The following is a 10,304-nucleotide window of genomic DNA, read 5'->3' as shown; positions in this document are numbered from 1 at the left end:
CCGGGAGCAAAGGTTGCAATGAGCCGATATTGTGCCACTGCACTTTAGCCTAGGCAACAGAGTGAGACTCTGTCTCAAAAAATATATATAAACAAAAATAAATAAATAAATAAAATGTATGGTCATATGTAACATAAATCTTTTGAATGATTTATCCTATTTTAATATACTTAGATGCTACTGTAAATGATGCTTTCAAGTTTTCAGTTTCCCGGCCGGGCCCGGTGGCTTAAGCCTGTAATCCCAGCACTTTGGGAGGCCGAGACGGGCAGATCACAAGGTCAGGAGATCGAGACCAACCTGGCTAACACGGTGAAACCCCGTCTCTACTAAAAAATACAAAGAACTAGCTGGGCGTGGTGGTGGGTGCCTGTAGTCCCAACTACTCGGGAGGCTGAGGCAGGAGAATGGTGTAAACCCGGGAGGCGGAGCTTGCAGTGAGCTGAGATCCGACCACTGCACTCCAGCCTGGGTGATAGAGCGAGACTCCATCTGGAAAAAAAAAAAAAAAAAAAAATTCAGTTTCCCATTATTTGATATGATTATTAGAAATAAAACAAGTTTTTTAAAAAAATATATAGATTGTGTTTCCTGCAACTTGTTAAAGTCATCTATTTGTTCTAGAAGGCTTTTGTGTTTTTGATTTTTTTTTTTTTGAGATGAAGTCTCACTCTGTGGCCCAGGCTGGAATACAGTGGCACAATTTCGGCTCACTGCAACCTCCACCTCCCTGGTTCAAGCAATCCCCCTGCCTCAGCCTCCCGAGTAGCTGGGATTACAGGGGCACGCCATCAGGCCCGGCTAATTTTTTTTGTATTTTTAGTAGCAACAGGGTTTCACCATGTTGGTCAGACTGGTCTCAAACTCCTGACCTCAGGCAATCTGCCCGCCTCAGCCTCCCAAAGTGCTGGGATTACAGGCGTGAGCCACCGCGCCCAGCCTAGAAGCTTTTTTGTAGACTTCATTGTATGTTCTACATAGACGATCCTATTGTGCATAGAATGACATTTTTCCCCCTTAGTCCTTATCACTCTGGATGCCTTTGTTTCTTTTTCTTTCTTGATTGTACTGGCTATGAGCGTTACCATAATTTTGAAAATAAGTGAGTAAAGCAAATATCCTTGCTTTATTTTTGGACTTAGGAAGAGAGCTTTAATCATACACAATTAAGTTTAATGTTAGCAGTAGATTTTCCGCACATGCTCTTTATCAGCTTGAGGAAGTTCACTTCGATTTTTAGTTGCCGAGAGTTTTTTTTTTTTTTTTAATCAGGAATGGAAGTAGGATTTTATCAAATATTTTTTGTGTATCAATTGAGATTGTTGTATGGTGTTTTTTAGTTTGTTAATATGGTGGATTCTACTGATTGATTTTTAAATATTAAACCAACCCTGGGATATTATTTCTGGGGTAAACCTCACTTGGTCATATATTTTTGGTTTTGATTTGCAAAAAAAAATAAAATACAATTGTTAAGAATGTTTGCATCTATAGTCACGGAGACATCAACCTGCAGTTTTCTTTTCTTTTTAAAAAAAAAGCCCGGTTTTGGTTTCAGGGCAATGCTTATCTTAAAGGATAAATTGGGAAATATTCCTTCATCTCCAATTTTCTGGAACAGTTTGTTAGATGTAGCATTATTTCTTCCTTAAATGTTTGACAGAATTCACTAGTTAAGCCATAAGTCTTGAGCTTTCTTTGTTCAAGATTTTTAACTACAGAATAAACTTCTTTAACTTAAATAGTTTCACAGATATGAAGCTATTTAGGTTATCTGTTTCTTCTTGAGTAAGCACTGATAGACTATGTCTTTAAAATAATTTGTATATCTAAATTTCCATTTGTTAGCAGAAAGGTTTTTTAAAAATAGTATCCCCTTGTTATCTTTTTATATCTGTGGAATCAGTCGTGACGTTACCACTATCATTCCTGATACTGGTTATTTGTTTCTTCTGTCTCTCCTTTTTTCTGACCAGTCTGACTTGAGATATATCCATTCTGTTTGCCTTAAAGAATTAGCTTTGGTTTCATTGATATTCTCTGTTCTATTTCTTTTTCTCTTTAATTCATTCATGCTGTTTATTATTTTTCTTCTGCTTACTTTGCATTTGACTTATTTTTAGCTGTGTAAGGTAGAAACAGATTATTGATTTTGCCTTTTGCTTTTTTCTAATATAGTTTACTGCTATAAATTTCCTTCTGAGTACTGCTTTAGCTGATCTCACAGATTTCTAGATATTGTGTTTTTATTTTTATTGAGTTCAACTTACTTTCTAATCTCTCTTTTTATTTCTTCTTGAAGTTATTTAGAATTAATTTAGTTCCCACATATTAGATTTTCTAGATAATTTTTTGTTATTGATTTCTAATTTAATTCCATTTATGGTCTGGGAGCATACTTTGTATAATTTAAGTCATTTTATACTTTTGGGATTTTTTAATGGCCCAGAAAATATCTTGGTAAATTTCCCATGTGCATGTGAAAATAATTTGTATTTGCTATTTTTGACTGTTCTATGTCAATTAGATCAGGTTAACTTAATATTGTTGTTCAAATCTTCTATAATCTTACTGATATTCTGTATATTTGTTCTATCAATTGTCAAGAGAGTGTGTTGAAATCTCTCGGTATAATTTATATTTGCCTGTTTTTCCTTCCAGTTCTATCAGTTTTTGCTTCCTGTATTTTGTAGCTCCATTATTAGGTATAGAAAAATTAGAAATTATTATTGTCTCTTGATTAGTTGACTCCTTTATAATTATGAAATGACCATTTTTTGTCCTGCTAACAATATTTGCACTAAATCTATTAATGTAGTTATTCTAGCTTTATTTTCATTTTTTAAACCTATCTTTTTCCTTTCTTTTACTTTTAACCTGTGCCTTTTTAATTTATTATAGGCAGTAGTTAGATAGGTCTTGCAATCTTTCCAGTCTGATAATCTTTTAAAAGTGGAATGTTTAGAACATTTAGATTTAATGTGATTGTTGACATACTTGGGTTTAAATCCATCATCTAGCTCTTGGTTTTTTATATGTTTATCTGTCGTTTGTTTCCTTTTCTCTCATTTTTTTTTTTATTAATTGCGCAATTTTTATGATCCTAGATTTTCCTACTTTTTGCCTTAGTAGATACAACTCCTTTGTTTCTATAAAAGTTGATTCAAGGCCCGGCACGGTGGCTCACGCCTGTGATCCCAGCACTTTGGAAGGCTGAGGCGGGTGGATCTCGAGGTTAAGAGATTGAGATCATCCTGACCAATATGGTGAAACTCCGTCTCTACTAAAAACACAAAAATTTTAGTACATGGTGGCACGTGCCTGTAGTCCCAGCTACTTCGGAGGCTGAGGCAGGATAATCTCTTGAACCCGGGAGGTGGAGGTTACAGTTAGCTGGGATCGCGCTACTGCACTCCAGCCTGGTGACAGAGCGAGACTCTGTCTAAAAAAAAAGTTGATTCAGTGTTTATAATATGCATCTTTAATCTATAGTTATCTATTTTGAAATAATATCACACCTCTTTGCATACAAAAAAAGAGCCTTACAAGAGTGAATTTCCATTTGGTATCCTCTAGCTTTTGGGCTAATGCTGTCATATATTTTATACCTACATGTTGTAGACCTCATAGTGTATTATTATTATTATTATTATTATTATTATTATTATTATTATTATTTGAGACAGATTCTCACTCTGTCACCCAGGCTGGAGTGTAGTGGCACAATCTTGGCTCACTGCAACCTCCGCCTCCCGGGTTCAAGCAATTCTCCTGCCTCAGCCTCCTGAGTATAGGCACCTGCCACCACACCGAGCTAATTTTTGTATTTCTAGCAGAGATAGGGTTTCACCATGTTGATCAGACTGGTCTCGAGCTCCTGATGTCAAGTGATCCGCGCACCTCAGCCTCCCAAAGTGCTGGGATTACAGGCATGAGCCACTGCACCCAGCCACATTGTTATTATTTTTGCTTGAAACAATCGATTACCTTTTAAAGAAAATTTTAAAAGAAGGAGGGAAGTCTTCCATAGATCTTCTACCACATCGGCCACTTCCATTGCCCTTTATGACTCGGTGTGCATCCAGATTTCCTTATGGGATCAACCTCCTTCATTTCAAAATGCAGAAAACCACATTTGTTATAGTGCAGATCTGCTGCTAATTTAGTCTTTCCATTTTTGTATGCCTTAAAAAGTCTTTATTATGTCTACGTTTTTGGAAGCTATTTTCTTTTGGTACAGAATTTTAGGATGACAGGTTTTGTTTTGTTTTTCTTTCAGTACTTTAAGGTACTGCGTCATTATATGCAGGCTTGTGTTTTTCTGATGAAAACAAAACACAAAAATCAGGAAGACCTGACGTTCTCCTTCTCTTCATTCCTCCCTGTGCAGTGTGTCTTTCTTTATCCTGGCTGCCATTGTCACTGACGTCAGTTTTTCCAGCAATTTGACTGTGATGTGCCTTGGCTTAGTTTTTTTCATGTTTCTTGTCCTTGTGATTTGTTGAGGTTTCTGGTTCTGAGAGTTTAGATTTTCATCAAATTTGAAAAGTTTTTATTTTTATTTTTTTGAGTTATTGTGCCTTATCTTTCTCTAGAGACTCCAGTTACGTGTATATTAGGTTACTTGAAGTTTTCCCACCACTCACTGATGTTCTGTTCATTTTTATTCTAGTATTTTGTATCCGTGTTTCTTTTTCTTTTTGGTTTTTTGTTTTTTGTTTTTGAGATGGAATTTCGCTCTTGTTGCAAAAATTAGCCGGGCATGGTGACGCATGCCTGTAATCCCGGCTACTCAGGAGGCTGGAGCAGGATAATCTCTTGAACCCAGGAGGTGGAGGTTGCAGTGAGCCGAGATCATGCCATTACACTCCAGCCTGGACAACAAGAGCAAAACTCTGTCTCAAAAAATATATATATATACTTTTCAAAATGTTGGTATTGTATTATATTGCCTTTTTTTTTTTTTTTTTTTTTTGAGACAGAGTCTTGCTCTGTCACCCCAGCTGGAGTGCAGTGGCACTATCTCAGCTCACTGCCAGCTCTGCCTCCCAGGTTCATGCCATTCTCCTGACTCAGCCTCCCGAGTAGCTGGGATTACAGGTGCCTGCCACCATGCCCGGCTAATTTTTGCATTTTTAGTAGAGACAGGGTTTCACCATGTTAGCCAGGATGGTCTCGATCTCCTGACCTCGTGATCTGCCTGCCTCGGCCTCCCAAAGTGCTGGGATTACAGGCGTGAGCCACCACATCCAGCTGTATCATATTGCTTTTATAAGTTTATAAGTGTATACACTTTAAAGAAAAGATTATGTATTCTCTAAGTGAAATAAGGCTATCACGTTCTGAGAGGTGAAGCGCTTCCAGACACCAGAGCTCCACGTGAGAGCCAAGACACTGTACAGGTTATTCGCATCTCCCTTTTAAAATGATAGCTATGCATTAAATATTTATTAGTAGCATAGAGTGACACATTGTATTTGTGAAATTATAAAAGGCATCAGGTTCAAGAGAGAGAAGATTTTAGTGCAGTGCAATACCCCTACCACCCTCTGGGACATGAGCAAAAAGAGTGCAGCACCAATATTCCTACAGATAGTTCATCTTCAATCTTATATTGTATTAAGTTGGACTGGCAATGAAGGTGAACTTATGTGACACTGTCTATCACGTCAGTTTGGTCAGATGATCTCTATTTGACAGACCTAAAGTTTCCTTTTTTCTTAAATGGCTTTGCCACATATACTCTATGACAGATTAATTTTAAAGTAAATTTCAGAGAAACTGTATTCATTATGCAGTCTGATAAAATATATGCAGGTTTCAAACCCTGTGACATGGGTTTGTGTCATTAGGGTAGATGGCTGAACAGGAAGCACGAAGAATCCCTGTCTTCACTTTAACAACAATTGTGCTGGATGAATCTATCTGGTGTAATAATTTTGTGTGTGTGTGTTTTTTTTTGTGAGACAGAGTTTCGCTCTTGTTGCCCAGGCTGGAGTGCAATGGCCTGATCTCAGCTCACTGCAACCTCTGCCTCCCGGGTTCAAGCACTTCTCCTGCCTCAGCTTCCCAAGTAGCTGGGATTACAGGTATGTACCACTACATCCAGCTAATTTTGTACTTTTAGTAGAGACAGGGTTTCACCATGTTGGTCAGGCTGGTCTCGAACCCCTAACCTCAGGTGATCTGCCTGAATCGGCCTCCCAAAGTGCTGGAACTACAGGCATGAGCCACTGCGCCCGGCCTGATGTAATTATTTTGAAACTCTGGAATTTATTTGAAGGGTTGCAGCTTCCAGGGGAAGACTTGGCTGACATTTAAGAATTAGGACATTCCAAAGCAACCACATATATGGCGGAGTGTAGGAAGGCACCACACATGCTCAGGGAAAGATATGGGCTTAAAAAAAACCTGAGAAAACCTGAAGTTTACAACTAAGTTTGATTCTCAGCACAAAGACATCCTACAACAATTTTTGTTAAAAAAAAAAAAAAAAGCAAACCTCTGGAGAAGGAAGAGTCAGATTTCTAAAGTTATCATATTATAGATTCAAATGTATAGTTTTCAATAAAAATCACAAAGCATACAAAGAAACAGAAAATTCAAAGGTAGCATAAAATTTTAAAATGTTTAAAGTTATATTTTATATACATGGGAGCTCAACAATGTGTACATGTGGACATAGAGAGTAGAAGACTAGACATTAGATTCCAAAAGGTGAGAGGAGGGAGACGAGGGATGAGAAATTACTTATTGCGTATAACGTGCACTATTCAGGGGATGGTTATGCAAAAAAGCCCAGATTTCATCACTATGCAATCAGTATATCCATGAAACAAAAATGCACTTGCATACCCTGAATCTATTTTAAAAATTTAAAAATCCAGAAAAATGTAATTTGTGACATCAATAAGTGAAAGAGGTAGGGACAGAGGTAGAAGCAGACATTTTGTATGCTATTGAAGTGAAGCTGGTAAAAATTCAAATTAGAGTGTTATAACTTTAGGCTGTCAAATGCAATCCCCATGGCAACTCCACAAAGAAAATAGATATAGAACATACACAAAAGGCAATATAAAGAGAATTAAAATGTTTCATTACAAAAAGCCAACTAAATCAAAAGGAAGCAGTAAAGCAAGAAATAAGGAATAAGAAATCTACAAGCCTATAGAAAAAAATAGCAAAATAGCAGAAGTCTTTTCATATCAGTAATTACTTCAAATATAAATGGATTAAACTCTCCAATCTAAAGACAGAGATTTGCAGAATGAATTTTAAAAACATGATCATCTATATGCTGTCTAAAAGAAGACTTTTTAGATTCAAAGACACAAACAGGTTGAAGGTGAAAGGATAGAAGATATTTCATGCAAATAGTAACCAAAAGAGGACCTATAATAACATCAAATGATATTGACTTTAACTCAAAAACTGTTACAAAAGACAAAAAGGACGTTATATATTGACAAAGGAATCAACTTACCAAAAATATATAGCAATTATAAACATTTATACATCTAATAACAGACCATCAAAATATATGAAGCAAAAAATTTCAGAAGGATGAAACAGTTCTACAGTAATAGTTGGAGACTTCAATACTCCCCTTTTATAAATTAATACGAAAGCAAGACAGAAAATGTCAGTAAATAGAGGACTTGAATACCAACTAGACAATAAACCAACTAGATCTAACAGACATATGCAGAATACTCCAAAAACACAAGAGAATCTACATTTTTCTCAAGTGCACATGGGACATTCACAAAGATAAACCATATGTTAGGCCACAAAACAAGTCTCAATAGATACACAAAGATATACAGCATACAAATTATCTTCTCTGACCACAACAGGATGAAGTTAGAAATTAATAACAGAAGAAAACTGGTAAATTTACAAATAGGTGGAAATTAAACACACTTTTAAATGACCAGTGGGTCAAAAAAGAAATCACAGGGGAAATCAGAAAAAACTTAGACATGAATCAAAATGATAACACAACATACAGAAACTTATGAGATGCAGTAAAAGCAGAGATAAAAGGGAAATTTATAGCTGTAAACATATATTTAATAAGGAGAAATCTCAAATCAACAACCTAACTTTACAACTTAAGGAACTAGAAAAGCACAAACTAAACTAAAAGCTAGCAGAAAGAGGAAATGACACAGATTAGAGCAAATATAAATAAGGAATAGAAAAAAAATAGAGAAAATAAATGAAATCCAAAGTAGGTTCTTTGAAAAGATCAACAAAATTGAGAAACCTTAGGCTAGCCTGACAAGAAAAAGAGGACTCAAATTACTGAAGTCAGAAATGAAAGTGAGGCCATTGCTACAGATTCTACAAATATAAATGACTTTAAGTGAATGCTATGAACAACTGTACACCAAGAAGTAAGATGATCCAGATGAAATGGACTAATTCTTCGGAACACAAACCTACCAAAACTGAACCATGAAAAGGTAGAAAATCTGAATAGACAGTTAACTAATAATAATAACAAAACCTCCCAACAAAGAAAATCCCTGCACCTGATGGCTTCACAGGTAAATTCTACCAAATATTTAAGAAGAACCACCATAAATCCTTCTCAAACGCTTCCAAAAAGTTGAATCAGAAAAAACACTTTCTAACTTATTCTGTGAGGCCAGCATTATCCTGACACCAAAACTAGGCAAAGACACTACAAGAAAAGAAAACTACAGAACAATACACCTTAAGAATATTAATACAAAAATCCTCAAAAATACTAGCAAATTGAATTTAGTAACATTAAAACTAGGATAGTATACACTGTGACCAAGTGAGGTTTATTATTGTAATGCAAGGATGGTTCAACATACAAAAATTGATCAGTACACCACATTAATAGAATGAATAGGGAAAACAAACCATAATTATCTCAAATGATGCAGAAAAAGCATTTGACAAAATTCAACATCCTTTTATGATTAAAAAAAATTCAGCAAACTAGGAAAAGAAGGAAGGTACCTTAACACAATAAAAATTATATATGAAAAACCCATAGGTAACATTATAGTGATTTGTAGACATAAAGTAGAACAGTGGTTCCTGGAGGCTTAGGGAAGGAATAATGAGGAGTTACAGTTTAATGGGTAGAGAATTTCATCCTTGCTCAGGGGCCATGCTAATCTTCTCTGTATCACTTCAGTTTTAGTATATGTGTTGCCGAAGTGAGCACAAGGTAGAGAATTTCACTTTGAGATAATAAAAAGTTTTGTAGATGGACAGTAGTGATGGTTGCACAATACAAATGCACTTAATGTCACCAAAATAGTGAAAATGGTAAACTGTACATTATATATATTTTATCACAATTTTTAAATGCCTGTGACACTAAATCTTTTAAAAATGTATTTGTGTTTTTCTGTTCCACATTTCTTTGGATAGATGTTCTAATCAGCCAGGGGCACTTGTAAAAGAACTATTTTCAAAACAGGATAAAATCGTGACTCTCATACAGATATAAAATGAACATACTCTACAGATTTCATTTATTTCATCATTATGAGGAAACTGGTAAGGTACTACAACTTCACTTCACAGGATAAACACATGATATACTTAAAGTTATAAGTAACAGAAACAAAAACTATTCCCCATGGGGAAGAGCGACATTGACTGAACCTCCTCCACAAGAATTCTGTGTTCAGCAACAAACAATATTTACATAATCATAATAATGTAAACATGAACTACCATTTAAAACTCCAATTATAATAGAATTACATTGAAAACATGAGGGGAGGAGGAAGTAAACATGAGCAAAAAGAGAAATTAAACCTCAAATACTCAACAGGTGAGAATAGATAATGTATACAATAAATAGGTCAATTTAGCAAAATAACAAATTATTTGGAAACATATAGGTAAATACTAGAAGCAACAACTGAAAATATTGAAAGTTGCTTCTGTGGATCTTCATACATGAGAAAACGCAGCACCAGACTTATTTTTAAAAAAGACTTTTAAAAACTTGTTTTAAATATGCTGAAAGAGCTAAATGACAACATGGGAATAGAACTAAAAGAAATAAGAAAAATGATATATTAAAAGTAAGAACATCAACAAAGAGAAAAATTGTAAAAATGAACAAAAATTCTGGAGATGACATGTACATAACTAAGAGATTGTGCCACTGCACTCCAGTCTGGGTAACAGAGTGAGACTCAGTCTCAGAATAAATTAATAACTAATAATAAAAAAGTAAATGAATTAAACTCCCCCATCAAAAGTTACAGATTGGCAGAAGAGATAAAAATATGTGATCCAAATAG

At 35.3% G+C, this 10,304-nt stretch overlaps 1 non-coding gene across 1 annotated transcript; it reads right to left on the bottom strand.

The window, feature by feature from the left end:
• Positions 1-9,096: 9,096 nt before the first annotated feature.
• On the bottom strand, positions 9,097-9,208 carry LOC111523327. Its single transcript, XR_002725500.1, has one exon. It is a non-coding gene; the product is annotated as a U6 spliceosomal RNA (small nuclear RNA).
• Between the last annotated feature and the right edge of the window lie 1,096 nt (positions 9,209-10,304).

This window comes from Piliocolobus tephrosceles, chromosome 14 (genome assembly GCF_002776525.5).
Source record: "Piliocolobus tephrosceles isolate RC106 chromosome 14, ASM277652v3, whole genome shotgun sequence".
Classification (NCBI taxonomy): domain Eukaryota; kingdom Metazoa; phylum Chordata; class Mammalia; order Primates; family Cercopithecidae; genus Piliocolobus; species Piliocolobus tephrosceles.
Note: the sequence above shows the minus strand (reverse complement) of the source record. Positions and strands in the feature narration are given on the sequence as shown.